Source organism: Harpia harpyja, chromosome Z (genome assembly GCF_026419915.1).
Source record: "Harpia harpyja isolate bHarHar1 chromosome Z, bHarHar1 primary haplotype, whole genome shotgun sequence".
NCBI classification, from domain to species: Eukaryota; Metazoa; Chordata; class Aves; order Accipitriformes; family Accipitridae; genus Harpia; species Harpia harpyja.
Genome location: NC_068969.1, coordinates 2,171,046 through 2,186,765, shown reverse-complemented (window position 1 = coordinate 2,186,765; position 15,720 = coordinate 2,171,046). Strand labels below are relative to the sequence as shown.

Genomic DNA, 15,720 nt, shown 5'->3' with positions numbered 1-15,720 from the left:
AAAACATACAACATGCTTGCCTGAAGTAGAAGGGATTAGTGTTGATAGCCCAGAAACTCCCATTTCAGTCTTACCTTCCTATAATTGCTGCTGCTTTCAATGGTTACTCATCACCCAGCAGTATCTTTCACTATAGTTTATTTCTTACAAATGTCAGGAATAGGTTTGGCCTCAGCAAGCATCATTCTTTCAGTCTCCTTCTATCAATGGATGGAAGGGCTGGACACCAGACTCAGGGTCTATTAAAACTCCCAGGTCTTCATGAGTTTTAACATATGTTCATGCATATGGGTCCCCTTTCCTGCACCACCCATACACCCATTTTCCCATAAATGCTATATCATAGCATCATGCTTTGCCTACGTGAAGGAACTTCATGAGGTGTATCTGTGCACCAGGAAAGACCCAGCATGAACTTTGATAGAGGATAGAGATGGAGCTGTTGCTAAAAAATATTCAATGTATTTTGAAAAGAAAATGTAGACATTGATGACTTTCAAGCTGTTGCACTCTTTCCAAAGGAGTAAATGCTCTTTGGAAATAAATACTAGTATGACAAATGGGACAGGAAGAACAACATCTTCTCCATTTCCCTCTTGATGAATGCGGTTTATAATCCATAAATCCAGCATATATATATATATATATAGCTCTTCCCAGTTGTTACACTGATTAAAAATATCAATTCTTTAGATTGATCTGTTAGAAAAAATGATTTATTGTTTTACCAGTCCATTCTTTCTAAACTTGCTTTTAAGAAACTTGGTGTTATACATAAATTCAGTAAGCTACTAAAGAAAGTACCTAACTTTCCTTTGTCTGTACTACTCATTTATGTATATTTGGTTGTATGCACGTGCTTAGAGCTTTGCTGAATCAAGTAAAACAGCTGGGTCATGACAAATGCTTGAGATACACAGCAAATAGGAATTTATTCTTTGTTCTGGAATCAGGCCACCTTTAAAAACCCCTCCTACAAACATGCCAAAATAGTCAGTTGAAGGGTAGGAATACAGGAAGAATAACGCTAATTCACAGTTCATAAAAATATATGTATTTTAAAAAGGGTATTTATGTTAACAAGATAAAGGTAAGATTGGTCTGGTGTCATCTCATTACGTCAGCTCACTACACTTTGCCATAGACATATTTTCAAAATCCCATGAGAAATCACTTCAAACAGCCATCCTTCAGCCTCATGTAGCTTTCAAAGGACAGAAGTCAAAGCTATTCAAAAAGTCCAGGACTGAAGTGAACATTAGGGCAGCTTTTCTATTTTTGTTTCTAAATGGTGATCTTTATGTAACCTATGGAAATAACTCAGTTCCCAATTAACTCTACATGACCTGTAACTTCATTTTTTTACAGAAGATATCAAGTGTGTCAGTAGAAAACAGAGTAAGAGTATCATTGCAAGATGTATAGAGAAAAGTGAAATGGCCACACTAAAAAAATATTATTGAAAATGGTTCTGTGATGAGTTTGCGAGATCTGCAGCCTCTCCCTACCTTTAGCAAATGAATAGCATTAATGTTCCCTTCATGCTCTTCAAAAAGCTTTTTCACTGGTGTATGAATCGGCAAAACCAGCAACTCGCCCATGTTTTCACAATAAGAAACCTATTCTGTTGCATATATTGAGAAAGGTAATAAACTTGAACTTTTTTTGTGATATCAGGAGAAAACTGAACTTAAAACAAAGGACACATCACACATAGGTGTGTATTTTTAACATTTGGTGCCATGACCACCAATAACAGTGCTTAGCACTTTCAGTGTTGGCATCTCTACGGAGATATCAGACTTCTCAGGACCTCCGAGATGGTTTTTTTTTTTTTCTTTTTATAATGAACATACTGATGTAAACAATAAAAGTTAGCAACGCTTAAGCTTGGTGTTAAAGTAAAACAATTTGGGTTAGGGTGTTCAGAATTAATTATACTGTGTGAGAAAGATATTACCCCCCATTTTAGTGATGGAGACCTATTGCACTGAAAGCTCAGATAATGACAGAGAAAGCCCATTGTGGAGCACAGCAATGAAATAGGAGGCTCTAAACTGGCATTCTGCCCACAGACTGTTCTTACTTTATCAAAAAATAGGATTAGTTTGTATTTCTGCAAAGCAGGTGCAAACTCTGCACAAATCACAGCTATATACATAAACATACCACAAAAACTACAGTGGAGACAGGGAGCTGTCAGAAACAGATATCCATAGTACAACTGGCAGTTTGCATCTCGGGTGCCCAATGAGCATAGTTTAAAAAAGCAAGTTTTAAAAATTACCAAAGAGGAAATAAGGAACTTGCAGATGCTGCCTGCTGGCACCAAGTCCTTTCTGCGTGCATACATAAGGCAACAGTCAAATCTGGCACTTGATGGAGCATAACATTAATTTACATATATACCTAGAATGCACAGAGGTCAAATCCTTGCAGCGACTGTCCAGCACATCATCCTTCCAAAGCAAAAGTGTGATGTGCAGGTCTATGCTCAAACTAAAGCAACAGAGTCCTGTTTGAATGTAAAAACTTCCATTGCATGAGGGATCATGGCCCTGGTATGCTACAAGGCTCTTCACTAAGAGTTAAGTTAGAATTCTTGAGGCATTTGCACATCATCACAGCTAGAAATGCTTTATTTATTCTAATTAGACAGATTTATTTTACCTTGGCAGTTAGTAAAACCTGGTCTTAAGCAGTAATAAGGGCTACTTTGATTTGTCACTAGAGGAAATTATTAGAAAAAAAAGAAAAAATGTCCTCAAGCCCTCAGCCAGGCCTTATTCTGCAGTTTAAGATTTCAGTTCTAAGTGCACCACCAGGCCATGAAGTCATTTGTTTCAAGTAGCAATTGATGACATGGCACTCTAAAACCATGTGTATAGTATGTCATATCTGTAATTGCCTCTAAAAAATTTCACCATACGTGCAGTGAGTTATTGATGAAACTGTCTAGAGAGAACAGAAAACAGGAATCTCGTCAGCAATTTGTCCTGATATCTGAAAACATATCCTAGACCTAGCAGTTTCCAAAGTTAGAAGCTACCAAAATTATTTCAGCCTTCCTAAATGCTGAAAACATTCAGAGCAAATCAGTTGACATTGTCTCTACCAAAGCTTAGTTTGCCTCTTATCAGTTTGCAATTACTCAACATGACTCCCTGGACCTTTACAGAACCAATTCCTTGGGACAGAGTCCCTTTCCTTCTAAGTGTGGGCTTCAACCTTAGTTTACAGACATTCAGCTTTACATTTGAATGTATTAAAAAATATGCACATCGTTTGCTTGTGTTCTACTGACCAAACTATGGTATAGCTGTCCTCTTTGGCCCTGTATTTGTGTCATCTACAGATACTACAATTATTTTCTTACCAGAATATTAAATTTTATGTAGCGTGAGATCCTTATGACTCCACTTAAACTCACCTGCTCTACAATAATTCTAATTTACAGCTATGTTTTGATAACTATCAGAATTACATCTACTGAGAGGGTTTGTTGATTCTAGTTGCTTAGACCAGTGGTCTCCAAAGTGGGGTGCACACCCCTCAGGGGGTTAGCTTCATGATCCATTAGGGTGTGGGAAGATGATGTTAGAACTTCAGTAGTACATGTATATAATTTATGAATATATGTACATACGTTGTGAGTGCGTGCTCAAACATTTTTTGCTGGTAGGGGACTCAGTCAAAAAGTTTGGAGACCACTGGCTTTGGTAACTCACATACTGTACAAATCCACAATAAGCAATACTACCTTGCATACACAAACAATGTCTGTTAGAAACAGGAGTCAAGTCTGTTTCAATTTATGTCAATAAATGCCATATCAATTAAGGACAAAAGATAACATAATTAAATGCATACTGGCTGTTCTACAATTCTGTCAAAAATCAGTAGCAGGCTCACACACATTATCAATTGTCTAAATCATTCCTTTCTTCTCAAACATGGATATTGCATTAACTTGCACTGTTATGGCTTCTGTTTTCCCCATCCCCATAAAATAATTAAATATTACATGTTGAAGAGAATTCATTGGCCAACTCTTCTAAAAGCATTTGGATACAATTTACCCAGATGTGCTGTTATGACAGGTGCACTTTATCGTCTGGAAACAAGACTAGAAAATACAACTTCTTAAGTTACGAAAACATTTCCTAATTTGGCTTCCAAACCACAGTAAGGTGAACTCACTTTTTCTGCCCTTACTGACAAATTTACCAGCTGTATTTAATACCATTAGAATTCTTTTTGTCTTAATATTTAAAATGTTGCCCCTAACTGTGGTGGCATAAATTTGCATTCCTTTGCTTTGCTTATGATTCAGAACAGGTTCTTACTTGTATAATATATTCATCAGTGTCACCTTCCACTTTTCCATTTGTATGTACTTAGATTTTTTTTTTATAGGTACTTGCATCACCCTGAGCTCCTCTTGATAACAAAAATGCCCCATGACCAGCATAGACTTTTACTTAAACAGAACATACCAACTGTTGTTCAGAAATTAATAATTACCATTCACAACCCCTACTTTATATTCCTAAGCAAAGTAATACAGTTTATAGACCATGTTACTACAACTTTAAGCATCTCAGCACATCACTATTCATGATGAATCAAGACTATAGGACTGCTTTTTAGACACAAGCGCAGCTTTTACTCATCTTTGTCAGAGGAAATAAAATGTTCCTTACCCCTGACAAATCAAGACCTGCTTAGATCAAATAAACCAGGATCAAGCGTCTACGTTTAAATTTTAAGCAAATTTACAAAATAAAAATGACAAAGTCTGTTACTGTTTAAGTTCACTTACATGCATTCATCATAAACTTCATCACTTGTTAAGAATTTAGGAAATGCCTGGGTACACTTGCTAGCCTGGGCATTTCAGAGGGGTTTACTGGGTAAATGGCACCACCTTCAGCCTCACTGCGAGCACTGGACTGCCGGGCCTGTCCTGCCTGTGACACATCACGGGGACGTGTTTGAGGGGTTTTGACTGAAAGTAATTTCTGTTCCCATAAACATCCCTTCGGTATGCATAATTTATTTTACTGCATTTATTTCCACTGGACTACAAATTCACTTTTTCACTAGCAAACTAGGAACATATGCACTGTTCATATAATGACAGATATTCTACTGAACAGTAAAATCTTTTTCTTCAAATTTTTTGCATATATGTTAAAAAAAAAGTGTATTTGTCTTGTACGTGACCTCTTGAATGCATGATATAGCAAAACAATTGTACTTTTTCTAATTTTACACATATATCCACATTAAAATAGAACCTACTTCAAGAATTAAAACTATTTTGTAGGACTAAATCTTCAAGTGCTCAAGGTCTCCTGAGTGGGAGCGAGCACGGAATGGAGGATTTTACATCAAGCTAGCAGAGCACTTAGATGGTAGTTTAAAAGCATGAGCAATTCCCATAGCCAGAGACACTTAGGATACAGCACTGTCAGTAGTAGTGCTGACTGTCTCTTTAAATTAGCTGTTGAGCTGTGGCATTTCACACTTAATATTCCTGCTAAAGAAAGAAGTTCCTCTTTAGATGCTACAGCATCTTCATTTAATTTTACAGCTGACCCACTCATTACATTTTTAACTAGAGAGAGGCCTGAACCGAAACTCAGCCCTCCTCAAACCTTTCAGACTTCACGTATGGGTGTCAGTTTTGATCCTTGAGCTAATCTAGAAAGGCTTTCAAAGATACTGCTTTATCTCAAGAGTTTCATACTAAGTCATATATGAGGGTAAACGTCAACTATGCAGCTTTAAGAGCAGGCTGATATACAGACTTTGCACTTCATTAGCTGTGGAGGTAATAAAAGTATTGAACAGAATGAATTTGATCTCACCTTGAAATAGTAAGACTTTCTTTTGGAGTCTTTTATATATTGTTCTATATGTAAATACACACATACATATTGATATATACATATAAACACACAGACGTGTGCATATAAACACACAAAGTGTTCTCCCTTATCTGGAGCAGTTAAATTGTTACACTACAGGCTGTATGCAATATTTAAACTGCAAACATCTTTCAGATCTTCATACATTTTTTTGTATTTCCAGAATAAATTCCACTAGGCAGATATGTAATTGACTAAATGCCTATAATTAATAATTTTTACCTCTGTAAAGCAGTATAATTCGTTGTGGCTTCTGTTGCACAGGTGCAACTATTTGCCATCTGAGAACATACTATTTAACTTCAAACCACCAAAATATCGATATTATCTTTCACTGCAAGGTAGCGTAGCAGAAAGATTACTTTTTGCAAGGCGGTATATGGCAAGGGAGGGCATTTTGACTCAGTAACAAAGACTGAGGACTTAATATGATTCACTTCAGTTCCTCAAGAGATTTGAGATCTCCCCAAACACAACTTTCATTCGAGCTCTAGCTCCCCATTTCCCATTTCTTCCAGAGCCTTGTTCTGAGCTTGCATTACCTCTCCCAGATGCCAGTACTTGGTTTTGTTTTCTTTTTCACCCTTTCCATTCAGTATTAAATCACAGTGGAGGCATAATGGCCTGAATCACATGGCTGAAAACAATCTGACCACCTAAGTTTACAGTTAGCCCCTTGATTTGGTTTTGTTTCACCTGAAAATGTTGTAATTCTTTTAGATAATTTGTTCAGAGAGAAAGGAGAGATGTGGAGTAAAGAAATGGCCGTATTTCTCCGTGCTCCTCAACATGCGCAAGATCAACCTAACATACCTGCCCTGAGTTCCCCTCAGGAACACACCTGGACATGGGGGAAGGTTTTGGCAGAATCCCAGCCGGACCATATTACGCCGTATTTCATGCCCTTTGGTATCATACAAAACTCCCATGAACCTCTCAAATGAAACTGGGCACAAGACACAGCAACTCTGAGTTTACTGTACCTATTCCTATGAGGACTGATAGCACCTGTAGCTGTTCTTAAAGGCTTGTAGAAAGCCAAAGGTCTAAATCTCCCATCAACCTGCTCAGCAGAGCTTTCCCTCCCTGCCCCACCATGCAACTTCTCTAGCGTATTGCTCTATCAAATATAATTTTTTTTTCAGCCAAAACCTGTTAAAAACCACACAAAACCTGAAAACCAACAGAGACCAGTAGTTGATGAGGAAGTATCAGAATCCCAAGTGTCCACTGCTGACAAAACATCTGCAACATCTTCATTACACGAAGATTTTGAAAGCTTGCTCACCATCATATAAATAATTAATAACCATAGAAATCACATAAGATATACAATTATTGCTTTACTGTTAAACTATAAAAATGAATTTATAGATTCTACAGTCTCTAGATGAAGTTTGTAAAATAAGATGATCGTTTTCAACACACACTATATTCTTATAACATCTGTAGCTGTAGGAACTAAGGAACTTATGTGCCAAATGGTTACAGTATCTGACATTTAAATATTGCCTTGATAGAATTTCCAAACAATTATTTGGACATTCAAGATATGCTTGGGAATATTGAAGGAGGAAGGAGGGATACTTTGAAGAGGGAAACAGATATAAAAGCTATGCAAGTTCACGGCAAGTGCTGGAAAAAGTAATTACCTCAGTGTCTCGGTTCCAAAGTATCAGAAGTCTTTTTTCGGTGTGAAAGTATAGTTAGGCACTGTGTAGGTTAAAAAGTAACACTATTAAATAGCAGAAAAATCAAAACAAAAGCATGAAAGAAACTTCTCTTGCAGCGTTATCTCACGGCACCCTGAATTTACAGTCCTTTACACAGTCAGTGTAGCCACGTGAGGCACTGGATGAAGGAGCCACAGCATAAGCTTAAATCCTATGCAACACTACAGCTTAAAGGCTAATGTTTAGCATCTTTTGTTGCTCAAAAATGACCTTGGTTTAGAACACTTCCTATTTAACGGGTGGAATTTTTAGAAAATGATTGTTCCTTTCTGAATCACAGAACACAAAATGATAGGATGCATGTCCTTTTGCCTTCCTATACTCTTTGTTCTCCACACCCCTTACTCTGTCTTATTATACAGCTAATCATATGCTAAAACTGCTTTTAATTTAGCCCGTGAAGACAGATTGGTGTATGTGGACCACTGAGTGGGAGCAGGGTTTAGCCTATATTAAAATGACAAAGTGGGCTTACCAGCTGCCCAGGCAGCTTGTCAGTCCCCTCTGGTACTACAAGCCATCAGTAAGTTAAACACATGCATGGCTTTTCTTTTTACAGCCAAGTTAAAACAACAACAAACAAAACCCCCCAAACCAGGAGGCATCATCTGTAGAACAGCCAGCTGATCACATTTGGTATGACGGACATTTGGAAAGGATATTAACGAAGCACATAGATCTGTTCACCTGATAACAGGGTTGATCACTGAAAAAGCAACTAAAAATGTAAAATAAATGGAGTTACTTAGTTTTAAAAAAGGGAAAACAGGGACGGGGGAACAGAGAGAAATGGGGGGCAGGAGGAGGCAAACAAAAACCAACAAGACTTCCAAAGCTCACCCGTTAAGAGTTCCCTGTAGATCAGCAGAAGCCAAAGTGCTCCTACGGGGGCTCTTATTTATGTTCCATTCCTCTATCAAGTCTTAATACACCCAGGCTTAGATTACTTATTTATTTTTTTTAAATTATTCCTTCAAAGCCCATTTTGGGTAAATAATTTAAAAGCTTGTGAGCTGGAGGCTGAATGACTACAGAAAGGCTCGGAAGCTGGGATGGAAAGCTCTTTGGAACTGCCTGTCAGCTTTACACATCGCTTTTGAAATTAAGCATGTTAACTACAATTAAAACAGATTATCAGCCACCTGTGCTTATGGCTTTAGCAAGGTGCTTGGCCATGGCACTAGTTACGTTAGAATAAATATCAGAGTTAGCCCACATCCACAGAAAGCTTGTGGATGGAGAGGAAACTCGACTGGCAGCATTCAGAAATGCACAGTGGAGCCGATTCTACCAAGTACACTGACAATGTATACATTGTGTACATACCCGGAAGGAAGAATGCAGCAGTGTTCGTTACCCATATACATGATATGTCAAACTCAGGTTTACTGCTGAACACCTACATATAGAAAAAGAACTCCTTAAAGATATAACAAAACATCTATTTTTGTGGCCTGCCTCATATAGTATTTTGTCACCCCAACTTTGGATTTATTATCTCTTTAAACACATTATTTTTATGACACGCTAATGTGTTTACTAAGAAATATCTTTATACTATAAGCCCAGATGTCGGTTTGTTGAGAGAGCTCTAGAGCTGGATGTTTTCAGCGACTGACATTTTTACTGCCTTGACTGACATGGTCTGCTTCAAGTTCCTAAATCTACTTAAAGAAACTAAGCAATATGCACAAAATGAGGTTTGTCTCTTAGTTAAAGCATTTAGCTTTGAGGTTTGCTGTGGCATTCAGCACATCCCAAACCCAATTGCTTAAGTAGCTTTCTGTGAGAACGTCTACTGCAATCACTGTATTTCTACCCCTGAGCAATAAAGACACAATAAGAGGGCACAGAAGAAAAGATGAAAAGGTCTTTCCTTGTAAAGATCACCGAAAGGAATGTTTCTCTGGGTTAGTATCACGTTGTTGTACACATTTAATTTAATCTACACCTACAATATCTAAAGCTAAGAAAGCCATGGTAAAATTAGCAGAAAAGAGACACCACAAAATTGGCCAAATGAGTAGAAATTATTAACTGTAGAGAATAAAGAGGCTCCTCTACACATCCTGTTAACAAATTAATTCCTCCAACTTCAGACAGTAGTTTATTTCTAATGGTATCTTTCCAGTTCTGTACAGTCAGAACAGACTAGCTCACAAACTAGTTCATATAGGAAATATTTTATTGCTATTGTAGCAGGAGTTTCACAGTTTGCTTTATTTTTAAAAACAAAGGAAGGATAAAGATAACTGAAAACTGTAAGACAGCAGAATTATTTCAAAAGCCGTCAGTTTAAGGATACTAAGATCAGGCACACTTCATATCATTTTCCAAGTTCGTTGCTTCCCTCCTGAGGGCAAAATTGGAATCCTTGTTGAAGTTAGTGGGAGTTTCCCTACCGAATTTCAATGGCACCAAAACAGTCCCTTATGTATTGCATTTATCATTCATTTGAACCACGTTTAAACAACAGATTTATTTAGAGATGGATTCAACAAAAGAGCCATCACAGTACCTGTCAGAATGAAAATTCATCCTTACTTCTAATTCCAAGTGCAGCATAGAAATAGCATGGACAGACTATCACAGAGCACCTGCAAATGTACTGGCAAAACCCACCAACCCTGGGATAAACATTCAAGCTGAGTAAATTCAGGCAAATCTGTCTTCCACATTTATGGAAGCTTAACCTTCAAAAGTGGGGGGGGGGGGGGGGGGGGGCGGCGTTTGGTTGGTTAGGGTTTTTTGTTTGTTGGTTTTTTTTTTTCTTTTCACTTTTGATACGGTCTTTCTAGTGACAAAAGCAAGAATACTGAACCTTTCAAACACAAAAACACAAAAGATCTGAACGAGCATTTCTCTAAAACATTTAATTCGGTTTCTAATCTAATTTAGATTTTGAATCTGAAGTTTTGAAGGGATTTTGAATACTAACCACAGTTTGGGAATACCACCAGTTTGACCGTTGTACTTAATACAATGTAAAATAGATTACAGAAAAGTAATGAATGCAATAATACTCAGCTTCTGTTCTGTTAAGACCTTCTTGCCATATTTTCTAGAGTTCAGAATCTGTTCTGTCTTGCTTATTGCTTATATGTAAACTCCTGAACCACTCTGTTTTTGGAATTTAAACCAAAAGAAACTGTAACCTCCTACCACGTAGTCTTCCAAAAGTCAAAAAGGCTATAAACACCAGGAATTAGAAATCTAAGTCCTCATCTCCATGAGAAAGCTCGCTTTACGATATTTAAGATCTATTTAAAAAAATACGCAATTAAATCAACATGATACCATTTGCATTACCTAGGCTGTTTAATAGTAGCATATAATAAAAAAATAAACCCAAAGACAGACAGTCTATTGCTGTATTTTTACATAGCTACCAGTGATGATAAGCTTTACAGTCAGCCTGTGCTTCATCAGTGATAATCATCAAAATTGTTTTAAATTTGTATCGATTATCCTATAAAAGCACAGAGGCTTTAACTATCCACAGAAACAGTAAAAGTAAATACTAACAATGTTACCCCTCTTTCTCCTCAACCCCATGATTGCGTGCCTTTTATTCCTGTCCTTTTTTTAGGGCACCCTTGGAAACTCTAACTGTAGAAATTGATAGGAAGGGAATGCTGAACAAAGTATCTCTCAAGCGGTATAACACGCTCTGGGGAAACTTCTCCTCCTACCTAAATAATTCTTAGCAAAAGTCAATAGAAAAACAGTATAAATATTTGATAGGAATATAACAAATTGCCTTAATACTGGAAGGGTGAGAGAAAAGAATAAAAAAATCCAGTGGAACATTTGAACCCATCTGGTAGATAAGTCACGTACAGATATCAACCATCTGGGATTTGAACTTTATACCTGACCCTTGGCTGGACAGCATTTGTTGCCATAGCTGTTTAATTAGAAGGATCTCCAGCTTGAAGAGGAGGAAACACTTGAAAAATATTTGCCAAAGAACAATATGCCTTAGTTTGAGATTTTTCCAGTGTCTTCCTTCTATTTAAGAACTAATGTAGTTATATTTATTTGCATGTGGATTGATTATATTAAGCCTTTTGCAGCCTTTGCGAGGAATTCCTTTGTGAAACGTAGGTTGAAGGGGAAAAAAAAAAAAAAAAAGTCTTCAGCAGCAGCAAATTCCCAAGACACGCCACTGATTCATTCAACAAAAGTAATTACTTTAGCAAATGTTTGTGTATTTCAATGCCAAGAGGAGGATTCCAGGTATTTTTAAAGCTGGTCAGAGCTTGTCAGTCTAGCTGATATCCAGAAACTTCTAGTCAATGTGATGTAACATTATCACACCACTTAATCAGAAAAATAGGACGTTTCTCTGATGAAAGGTTTTTATCTTTAACAAATGTTACATTTCATTCTTATTAATGTGTTCAGAGCTGACATCATATGGTCCCTAGATTTCCCCTGGAGGTATAGATTTTAAAAGTCCGGAGGGAAATTATAATACCGTACACTGATTTGTTGACATATGAGCTCTGAAATTACCATCGGAAAAAAATTCCAAGGTCTGCAAAGATAATTTCACAACCCAAAGTGCATCCTAGCCCTGTGCTTAGAAGTTTTAAAAGCTTTTTGAAAGGAAAGCTATGAAGAATGAATGAATAGCACACATTGGGGCCAGATTTTAAAGCAATTTTCTATAGCACTGTGGAAAGTTCATCTCCCTTCTTAATGGACACCGACCACTTGGACAAAATGTTTCCCTCCCTTCTCTCTCAACAGATTTAGACATAATGAAATTCATCTTCTGTGCTTTGATAGACATGAAAAATTAGAGACAGGTATGGAAAAGGCTGAGACTACCATCACAGGTCTCTTGTTTTCTTACCAGTCTCATCTGTTTTAGACACATATGGATATCAGTACCCTAAGGACATAGATGTATTTTTTCTATTTCTTTGATGGAAAATTAGGTACACAGTTCCTCTTATTAATAGCATCATTAGCCACTAGTATAGAGTAGAGAAGGCAAAGACCACATACCTGACCTCACCACTTAGAAAATGAAAGACTGAATAGTCCCAATGAGCTAATGGTTCTGAGCAGACACCAATAGATAGCGGGTCATCACCTCACAAAAAAAGACTCTTGAAAGGTTAGACATAAGGAAGGGAAGTGCGTTAGCAGTCCTTTTTCATTTCCTAGAAGTATAAGAAAGTCATGAAAGGTTTTCTTCTCCCCTCCTGAACTTATTTATTTTCATTTTAGAAAAATTCAGCTTTGTGCTACCCCAGAATTTCTACTTCAGAAAACTGGATCGTCTAGGATACTACATACCTTTAGACCTGAATTCAGATCATTTACAGTCACCAACAATCAGATGAAAATGTCTATAAAATAATGAGTTTTGTTAAGGCTTCAAGACTCCCTGTTCTGAGAGCTTTCTTAGTCCTCATCTCGAGATGGTCATGCTAGGAACCCTAAACTACTAAATTAACAAAACCCACCAACAAACCAGCAACCCTTCAGTATATTTACAAATATGAACCAAGCAACTTTCCCCTCCTCGAAACAGTTTTACAGTATTGACCACTCATGTAGCTTTCCCAGTGTGCTCGGAACTTTCCCATAAGGCTCCTAAGTGCCTCAAATATACCATCTTTTCTTTAAAGTCTGAGGAAAGGATCAAATATTGATACAGAACACTACTAAGTCAGTAAGCTTATTTAATGGTTGAATACATAATATGAAATATAGAGTATCAGACAGAGAAATAACTTGCACAAGGTTTTTGTGTGTGTGTGGTTTTTGTTTGCTTGGTTTTGTTTTTTGGTTTAAAGAAGCAGCTGAATAGCCACATGCCTGCTACTACTGCTGTTTAATGCTTGAGTCCTCTCTTAACAGTACCGGGACTTGTATTAAGAAGGGATCTGTGCGTCTTTCAGCAACTGTATGATTTTCATTTTGGCTATCTTTGCATGAACACCTATCTCCATCTTTGCTTTGAAATGGCTCATGTGGCACATACATTTTAAGGGAGTCCACTCCCAATTTCTTTAAAAGCTTCATTGTTTCACTGTTTTGGAGGAAAGGGCCTTGCCAGTGTGGTTATGCTTTTGTTTGCTGAACGTTTCCTCCAGAAGTGACAATGGTGTAAGAAGCCCTGATCGTACTAACCCATTAGCCCTGACCCATTTTTTTGGCAGCCTATTTTTACTGTGGGTTCTTTTCCTTATCTATCTCATGTAGCTTAACAGTTTGTTATACCGACAAAACCAACGTGTCAGCACAATCAGATGACAGGAGGCAGGCTAGCACAGCATAGGCACAAAAAGTACTTATGAAGTATCATTTAAACCCTTTTCAGCATAATTTCTCCCTCTCCACCCCGTTCTTATTCCAAGAAACACCATAGCTATGCCTGTCCCTGCAAGATGGGCATTAAGGGGAATAGTGTCAGAAGGTGTGGATATGAGCTACTGGGCAAGACTCAATAATCTGAGTAACAAATCTGCTCAAGTACTTAGAATACAGAGGTGGAATAACCAGTAAAATACAGCAGTTTCAGGGCCTGAAACAGGATAAACAACTTGGGACAAGTTTTTTAAGAGGTTGCCTTTAAGGTTCGCGTTCTTTTCCATGTGTTTGTTTTTAAAGAATTAACACTGGCCATTTGGAAAGAACTCAAGTATTTATCTCCATCTCACTGGCCCCTTTCTGCCACAAGCGTTTGTTACATTAACTTGAAAATATACAGACAGTGAAAATCTATCATCAGTTCTTTGTATACATGTCCAGAAAAATCACACTGCTGAGCAGACTGCAAGGCAGAGGTCTTGAGTATTGCTATTAGTGGAAAAGTGCTTAAATTCAGAGCTGTGTACCTATAGCAGTTCAGATTTTATCTGACTATTTAGGAGAGCTTAAAGTATGCTTTTCATAATGTCTAGTTTTCACTTATTTTGAAATATCAAAAGACAATTTCAGACAGATAATAAGCTATTGAAAAGATCAACCTGCCCCTATTTCATTGATTTGGTGGAATAGTTCATTCTTCTGATTTAAACGTGAAAGGGAACTAGACCATACAAAAATCTGCTGATACAAATGCATCTACCTATGCAGAATTTGTATTTAGCAGTATACAGGCCTGCAGGCATTTTATGGATATCCAACAATTCTAAGTAAATTGCAACTGAGCTTTAAATCTAAGCTGAATGCCTAAGATTAAAAATATGCTATTTAACAAATGGTAACTGCTAATTTGGTTTTCAAACTTCTGTTAAATCAGCTTCCATTTCCTTAGGAACACAGTAAAAACCAACAATAACAGCGTTGAAGCTGTTTTTATGGCTTTTATAAAGCTTTTTTATACCTGTATCTGCCAATCATAGCTATTACTTCTATCCAATTCTTCCAAAGGCAAGCAAGACTCGCTCTTAGATAAGAGGAGCCAAGGCAAAAGTGCAAACGTGCCTTTTATCTTCCAAGAGGCATCAGAAGGTCAGCATCCCCTTCCCACAACTTTCTCTGAAATTGCCCAGATGCTTTACCCGGAGCTGCAGTGGCCACGGGACTGGGTGCCCTTCCCAGGTGGTCAATAAATGCCTTCTTGCTGAGGAAGGACTGACCACAAACACACAGTTCCCCCTCTGCCACCAACGGAGAAAGGAGAAAGAGCCAAAGAGTCATTTAAAAGTCAAAGGTGGAACAAATGTTCAGAAAACTTGAGCCAAAGAGATCCTCTTCCAAGGCTTGTGGGCAACAGACGAGATTGCAATCCCACTGAGCTTTTAACAGAAAAATGTGTTACCATAAGACTCATAATATATTCTGAAGGCTTCCAAGCAACAGAAAGGTTGTATTTCCCTTTGCACCAGCCTGCGCTGGCTTTGTATTCTGCCTTTTTGACAGAGCTATCACAACCCGCCCAGATTTTTTTGAAATATCTCTTGCTTTAACACGAAAAAGCATACAGGCTGCAGGTGAAATAGTACCATCAGATCTCTGCCAAAGGTCATAGCAAAACTCTTCTTGTCAAGGAAGCGGCAGCGTACGCAGCTAACGCTAACTGCATAATG

At 37.6% G+C, this 15,720-nt stretch overlaps 1 protein-coding gene across 14 annotated transcripts in view; it reads right to left on the bottom strand.

The window, feature by feature from the left end:
- The window catches only part of IQSEC1 (IQ motif and Sec7 domain ArfGEF 1), a 359,420-nt gene that overhangs the window by 118,215 nt on the left and 225,485 nt on the right, over nucleotides 1–15,720 (bottom strand). Inside the window, exon 1 of one of the 14 annotated variants that reach the window (XM_052776768.1) lies at nucleotides 8,507–8,669. The exons of the other annotated variants lie outside the window; for them this stretch is intronic. The gene's annotated coding sequence lies outside the window, so the exon portion shown is untranslated. Of the gene's footprint in view, nucleotides 1–8,506; nucleotides 8,670–15,720 lie in introns of those variants that run through there. 14 annotated transcript variants of the gene reach the window in all.